General features: G+C 45.7%; 1 long non-coding RNA gene across 1 annotated transcript; it reads right to left on the bottom strand.

Annotated features, from left to right (window-relative positions):
- Positions 1 to 3,707: 3,707 nt before the first annotated feature.
- LOC134169655 (uncharacterized) lies at positions 3,708 to 7,750 on the bottom strand. The gene is made up of 3 exons (XR_009966977.1): positions 7,386 to 7,750; positions 6,369 to 6,472; positions 3,708 to 5,092 (listed from the first exon to the last, which is right to left on the bottom strand). It is a non-coding gene; the product is annotated as an uncharacterized LOC134169655 (long non-coding RNA).
- Between the last annotated feature and the right edge of the window lie 115 nt (positions 7,751 to 7,865).

Genomic DNA, 7,865 nt, shown 5'->3' with positions numbered 1-7,865 from the left:
TGAAATAGACAAAAGGAAAGTGTAAGCAGAAACCTTTCCCACCCTCCCCTTCCGCTGTCCCAGTCCCGATTATCTAGGGCTGTAGTAATTCCAGGGGTTACTCACAGGCTGACCAGAGCTGCTCACAGCAACTTTTCCAGACGAGGAGGAGTGAAAGCCAGTGAAGAGTAATTTAACAGAGTATGCCTCAGCTCATGGAAGCTGCTGAAGAAAACATAAACGAAGAGGGAAATCAGACCTCTGTGGAGTTCAACATTTGAAAGTTGAAGTCTCCTGCTCATGAGGTCATCGTGCTCTGCTGAGCAAGTGGAAGGAAAACATTTTCTCTTTACAGCATGACTTCAAGAAAGGAAGTTGTGTGGGCAGAAGCACTGGGGTGACTCTAAATACAGTGATGTCTCCTTCCCCAGAAGGCAGGTTTGGGTTGCTTTCTTCCAGCTGGGGCAATTTCAATGGCAAGAAGTAGGGAGGAAAATATTCAATACCTCTTGCTTTAGAGACATGTATCTCTACAGCCAATTATGACTCCAGCCATAAAGTTTGTAATGCTGCCTCTCATGGAGTTTATTTACTGTAACTTCCTTTTTTGAGTGGGCTGTTTATTTTTAAGCAAGTGTTGTTACATTTTTCACTAGATTACTAATAGCCACGTGCTCTGGCTGCTGAAGCTGATGTAACTGTAGGTCAGGATCTTAGCTCTTTCTTTAGCCTGTCCCTGAAGTAAATGTACAGAGGATGAGCTCAGGGTTTTCTCTAAGAGTCCTGTGTACCTTCCACGTGGAAGATAAGGTAGAGTCCCACTTCCAGCTCAGGTCTCTGAACTGGAGGGGTACAATAGTTTGGTTTGAGACTTAAGTGAAATCTCTACCAACCATCAAAAGGGCTTTGCAAAGTGCAGGGTTAAGGCAGAGTTCTGCGTGTGAAATTACATTTGTAACAGCCCTTTATTTATGATGCAGCTCTTTCAGCCAACAATAATGCAGGAACTTCTTTCAACAGCTTTGGAAATTGCTTTTCAAGTCTCAGCAGAAGTTTTGCTGCAATCTATGGCTCAGCCAGCAGCAAGATATTGCAGTATACACCTGAACATTCTCCTTGCACTAGCTTTGGGGCTTCCGTGGTCCAGCAAGCCCTTGTCCATATAATCCAGGCCACCTCAAAGCCTCCTCCCGAGTATCCTCCACCCACCATGTATTTTATAACGCTGAGAGTTTCTAACACAGATTTTGGGTGGTTTTTGGGTGTGTGGAAATGAGGAAATAAAACAGCTCTGGGCTTTCTAAACACCCTTCCCCTCATGAGAGGAGCTTACTGGAAGCACACGTTCCTGGATAGGCCAAACAGCCCTGGGCTGCTCTTGCTGGGTGCAGAGCAAGCCTTGTGGAAAACAGTTGCGGCAAGCAGGCTGCTTTGGGTGTCTCCTTACACTCGTCTGCGCTTTGCTCTCGGGCATTGTGCAAGACGGAGCAGGGCCAAGGGCCTCTGAGAATCGCCAGCTTTGGAGGCTGACCGTCATTCCATGCCCAAGGGAGCTCACTGAGGATACTTTATCTGCTCATCAGTCTGATAAGGATCTGGGTGTTAAACTCCTCCACTTTCCCCAGATAAATGATTTTAAGGAGACAATATACATCTACTAGTGATTTTTAGGTTATTCCTGTCTCACTGAGATAAAACGCCCTTGTCCTACCAAGGACACCATTTCCATGGTACTTTCTGTTGCTGAGATCAGCCCAAGTTGTGCTACCCAAATTTTCAGGTGATTGATGTGTCTGTCTATGTGTTTACTAGAAAATGAATTTGTTTGCTGTTGTTCAAAGTGAGGGTTATTGGGATGAGTATACTCCAAATTCCTCTGAAGCTGGAGTTTTGGGATGGGCTTTGAAGCCAATATGATTTGGATCAAGCCTTCAGCACATTGCTCAATTTTCCATTCTTTTGCAGGAAAACAGTTTACCAGTTACAGGGTGGAAAAGGGCAGCGGAGAGGTTTCCAAACAGCTCTCAGCTCAGCACAGCAGTGTCAGCCCTCTCATTTAACAGCCTCACTAAATGCCATTACAGCCACCATCCTAAAGCTGCTCTGCCCTTTAGCTTTCAGACACAGAGGTCACATCTGAACATCCTCCTTTTAAAAGATCAAATCAGAGGTTTTGACCAACTTCTATAATTAGGGCAGATGTATTTCCTTTTACCACTTTCCACTTGAAATGCCACACAGGCTCTGTACAAACTTGACATTTCCTATTTTAGCAAGACAAATTAATATTCAAGTTTGTATTTCACTTGGAGCACCAGCTTAGCCCACCGCTGTTCACTAAGGAGCACACAAGCTATTCCAGCAAGCAGCTTGTCTTAATATTTGTGTGATTTATAGCTCAGTCTGTAGTCATTTTAAACCCTGATGTCCACATTTAGCTCCAAATCCTAGCAAGATGGAGCCTTTAAGACCAAGTTTCCACTCCATACAGTTGCTAGAAAATAATTAGCATCCAAATTTTAACAAAGCCAATTTCCAAAATGCGGAGGAAAAACCATTCCTCAGCTCCGCGGTCAAGAGGTGTGGACACACATCCCTGTCTCAGCACTGGGGAGCCTGTGGATGGCCAGCGCTCCCCGTTATCCAGCCGGGATGGCAGTATCCCGGCCGGCGCTGCCGTTCGGCTTCGTCTGCAGCAGATGGTGCTGCCGGCTCGCCCGGAGCCGGCCGCGCTTCCCACCCCGCCTGAAGAATCACCCGCGGAGAGGGAGTTGTGAGCAGGAAGGGTCCAAAGCAGGATGAAGACCTCCCCATCAAAGGGCCCTCCGGCATGAATTGCATCCCTACAAGTCTCCCATTGGAAAGAGAGCTGGGCAAAGGAAGATTATGGGGTGAATCAAAGAACATATGTGCGCAACCAGTGTTGGGAGTGAAAAAAAAAACACGGGTTTTCCTATATAGACGTAAACACACTTAGGATTCCATCCTAAAACAAAATAATTACTTTTTTTGCCTGACATTTTCCAATTTCCAATCAGAGATGTTGCCCTTTCCTCGTTTGTAATTTAAATAGGGCACCCCCTTCTCTCCCAGTGAAAGCAGGGATTTAATACTTTCAGATACACTAGAAGAGAAGCTCATTTTCTGTATAACACCCTCTATCCTGACTCCCTGCTTCTTGGACTGCTCTATTACCCTCGCATCAGACCATATCCTGGGGCAGCTACAGCCTCCATGCAGCTGGCAAGAGCTTATTTTTCCAAGCTCAAGTGGAAATAGTCAAAATGACCCTGTGATTTTTCACCAAGTCAATATCTGAGAGCATAAATTCCTCACCACACAAAGCAACATATCAGGTCTAAATAATAAATGAGGTTGAAATGTATGGCTGGTTTAGAAAGACCAGAGACAAAGCATTACAACATCTACTTCAAATTACCGGCTGTCAGTGAATTCATAGGAAGCCTTAGCTTACGATCAATCAGCAGATCCCCCTTTTCTGTAGCGCAACTCCAAGCCCAGGTTGTGTCCTTGTGTTGTCTTGTGTCCTCAGAGGGATCTACAGTAACCATTTCATATATGCTCCTTTAAATTAGTGAGCCTCTGTATTCTTACAGCTGAGTCCCACCCTAGGCTGGTGCCCTCTACCAAACCATCTGGCTCAAAATTAATTTGGGTGAGTCTGTCTCTGTCCACAATGAGATATAGATATATAAATATAGATATATATATATGTCCACCATCACATATGACATCAGCCGGGGACGTAATACAGAATCCAGCAGAGGTATTGCCACCATCTCACAGCATCTTCCCATCCCTGGAGGAAAGGACTGGCTTATGGATGGCTTTAGGCAAAGGCAAAATCACCCACTGTCAGGGCAGCAGCTTGGGTCCAACAAATTATTTTGCCCTCAGCTTTTTCTAGCAGGGTGCTGGGAAGCCCTGGAGATCTGGCCAAACCTCTACCAGCTGAACAAGGCACAGGGTTCCTGCCATCCACTGCCCATCCTATCCAGCTCATTTGGGGTAGCAAGGCCCAGGCAGAGAGGCAGGATTTTAGGAATAAGGTTCCCAAGTCAACTAGATTTTTGAGGAGCAAACATAATATTTAATATGGAGTTTGAAGCTCCCAGGGAGTGAACGCACAGCACAGTGCGAAATGATTGTATATGCCTGTTGCAGGTTACTCTCTACCAAGCAGAGGATTTCTGCATCACTTTCAGATGGATTTATAGCTGCCAGGTACAGTGTCAACGGTATTTAGTCTTATCTTAAGCCTCTTTCCCTGGACTCTAAAATAGACCAGTCTACATTTGCAGAACAATGACAGAACTCTACAGAGCATTAAAATCCTCATTTGGGGTGGAAATTTGCTGAATTCCTTTCCAGCCCAGCAAACCCATCTGTGAACTGATCCATGCACTGAAGCATGGCCCCACTGAAGTGTAGCAAGCCTTTTTGCCTGTGCAAAGCACCTTTCAGCATAGGAGATTCAGTCAGCATTGATTGATGAACAGGTAGTTGCTGGCCCATAATGTGATTTAGGAAGAATCTTTTCCATGCCCAGTATCATTTTGATCTATGTTACTAAATGAAATTCACCTCTCACCCTCACTGAGCAGATTACAAACCCCAGCATGATAGCAGAGAGCACAAAGCAGAAGACGTGGCACTTCTGCTCATGCTTGTAACATTCCTTTGCAGATAAGCGACTCTTCTAGATTTACAGCCATGCCCTCTCCTTCCCTAAACAACCAAGAGAGAGGATTTTCTACTTCATCAACACATGCCCATGTTCTCCTGCATAATTCCTTGTGGCTAAGCAGGTTCAGAGTAAATTCTTAGCCTCATCTTTCACTGACATGTCATTGCTCATTCCATATTAGCACAGTCCCTACTCTGGAAGCAGCAGCTGATGGCAGAGATAGGGATGTATGGCTGCAGGGACTGAGCTCAATTCTTTAACCAGTCTTTTGGATTTGGGTCTGGGGAGGCAAAACCAACTCCAGTGATGGGTGCATCAGCTCTGCCAGGGACAGACAAGCACAGCAAGGAGGGCCTGTGACTCTGCAGAAGAGATGCTGGCTGGATGTATTTGGACATATCCATTCTGAAATACAGAGGAGACACACAGGGAAAAGAAACGCGATCTCTGTGCAAGTGCTATTTGAGAATGGTGACTTCAATATTTAAAGCATCCCTGACTGCAGTACACTGAAGTTATCAACATTTTTTACAGTACACTCAGGTTGACCCTAAGGCTCAATTTATATTGGTTGATGAGACACTCAATATGACCCAGCAGTGTGCACTTGTAGCCCAGAAAGCCAACCACATCCTGGGCTGCATAATCAGCAACAGGACCAGCAGGTCGAGGGAGGGGATTCTTGCCCTCTACTCCACTCTAGTGAGACCCCCACCCTGCAGTCCTGCATTCATCTCTGGGGGCAACAACATAAGAAGGATGTGGACCTGCTCAAGCAAGTCCAGAGGAAGCCACGAAGATGCTCTGAGGGCTGGAGCAGCTCTGCTCTGGAGCCTGACAGAGCTGGGCTGGTTCAGCCTGGAGAAGAGAAGGCTCCTTAAGGGGAGATCTTAGGGCAGCTCCAGTGCCTAAAAGGGCTGCAAGAGGCCTGGAGAGGGGCTTTGGACAAGGGCCTGTAGGGACAGGCCAAGGGGAATGGCTTTAACCTGCCAGAGGGGAGATTGAGATGAGCTCTTAGGCAGAAGTTCTTCCCTGTGAGGGTGCTGAGGTGCTGGCACAGGGTGCCCAGAGAAGCTGTGGCTGCCCCATCCCTGGCAGTGTTCAAGGCCAGGTTGGACACAGAGGCTTGGAGCAACCTGCTCCAGTGGAAAGTGACCCTGCCCATGGCAGGGGGTAGGAACTGGATGATCCCTGAAGTCCCTTCCAATTCAAACCAGTCTGTGACTCTAAGATTACTCAGAGAAAAATAATGTACTGAAAACCTTTATGGGACAAGGAGATATGCCAACAGTAAACTTGGCCAGTGTACTTAATAGATAGAAACCCATTTGTTGCTTTTTTGAGAACTTAATTAAATTTCCCATGAATTCACTTGTAATAACAGTAATAGGCACCATAAATGGAAATCTTCAATGATGCGTTAGCAACGTAATTTCCTGAATTTGGCTTATATCTCAATAATGTCTAAAGCCAGTTAGATCTTAAAATACAGCTGGTATGCATTATCCCATTCCAAGTATGAGGGTGTGTATGGTCTTACTTGTGAGCCTGGGTGTGTAAAATAAATTACTTTGGTGCTGCTTGACATGGAGTTTTATTGCCTGTAGAACGATGCCTGTAAGGAGGCAGTTATGATTTCTTCTGTTTAAACAAGAAGCCTTCAGGAGGGCAGCACACATACCTTACACACTGACATGCTCCTCCAGCACTCCTTGGACTGTTGTCAGAAGAGAAGGGGGAGGCTTTGAACCAAGCCCCATGGAATCAAACGAGGCAAGCTGTAAACTTAAAGTGCAAAAGAGAAGGAAGTTAGAGGGGGAAGAACCATCTCTGCTCATCAAGAGATGCACACATCCACTCTGCAACTCTCCCTGCTTCTCAGGCCTTTTCTGTGCTTTACATCCATGGTAAAAAAAATCAGTAGCTAAAGAGCAAAGAAGAAATGTTTGTTGGGACAGTGGCCTTATGGGAGGCGTCCCTGCCCACAGCAGGGGCTTTGGATCTAAATGATCTTAAGGTGCTTTCCAACCCAAACCATTCTCTGATTGCTGAGCAAAGCAATCTGAGTGTGTGGAGGAAGGAGAATTGCTCTCAGATACGATGAGCCCCGTCAGTGGATAGGAGCTTTCATCAGCAGTTTCACATTATGTGCACTCAGACCCCAAGTGCTAATATGGGAGCTGTAATTAAAGCATGGCCAAGACTTCTAAAACCTTTGCATCCCTGCCATTAATTTTGGATGGTAATGAGTACTGCAGTCCTGCTAGGGGTGGGGTAGGGTGAATCACAGTACAAACAGACATCAGTGATTATCTTGTGGCATGAAGCTGAAATGAAGTGGGTGACAACAGTCATGGCATACAAAGTATGTGGTTGCTCTGTCGAAGCACCGCAGGAATGCTGGGGAAGAGCTAGAGGAGAGCCCAGTGGAGAAAAACACAGAACAGACATTTGCTGCAGAGGAGGCTGATGTTTCCCCTCATACCCCAAACAGGAGAGTGCTGTGTAGATAATACAGAAACATAGTGCCTGCTCTGGAAGTGCAGTTCTCCCAAGGATAAATTAAAATACACTTAAATCACTGGACTCATCCTCATAGATTTCAGTGAGATCTAGACGCAAGTAGAAAGGGTGCCAAGAAATCCCCCAGGGATTAGCCCTCTGCTTAGTGATACCAGATACTAAAGAGTTCACGTACCTCAAAAAGAAGTTTTACTGTATTTTTCATCATGAATATACAATAACAAGCTTTCTGTTCACTGGGAATCTTCCTAAGATCCCATAGTGACTCAGTTCAAAAGCTAAAGACCTGGCAACATAGCAACTTCATCCATAATCTCCTATTTACAGTTAAGCCAGTGCTCCTCATGTGGTAACACAGCTGCCTCAGGGGTTGGCTTCAATTCTTCCTTAGAATCAGAAGTGGGAATCCCAGCTGGATTCTTCTTTTCTTCCTGACTCATCTGTTCCTTCTGAAACAATGCAGGGTGCTAAAATATCCAGCGCTAGCTATCTATACTAGTACTCTGCAAAGCATCCCTCCTAGACTCTTACAGTACCACACATTGCCAAGCAGCCAAGAGCCTGGTCCTACTCCTCCCTGCTAAAATACCCTGCCCTCAGCCAATGAGAAGGCACAGCTTGTTCTGGTTAACTACATAATTACTCCATTAGACTT

This window comes from Pezoporus occidentalis, unplaced genomic scaffold (assembly GCF_034315485.1).
Source record: "Pezoporus occidentalis ecotype Australia unplaced genomic scaffold, CSIRO_AGI_Poc_V1 ctg35, whole genome shotgun sequence".
In the NCBI taxonomy this organism is placed as follows: Eukaryota; Metazoa; Chordata; class Aves; order Psittaciformes; family Psittacidae; genus Pezoporus; species Pezoporus occidentalis.
The sequence above is the reverse complement of the archived record's forward strand: the minus strand, read 5'-3'. Positions and strand labels throughout refer to the sequence as shown.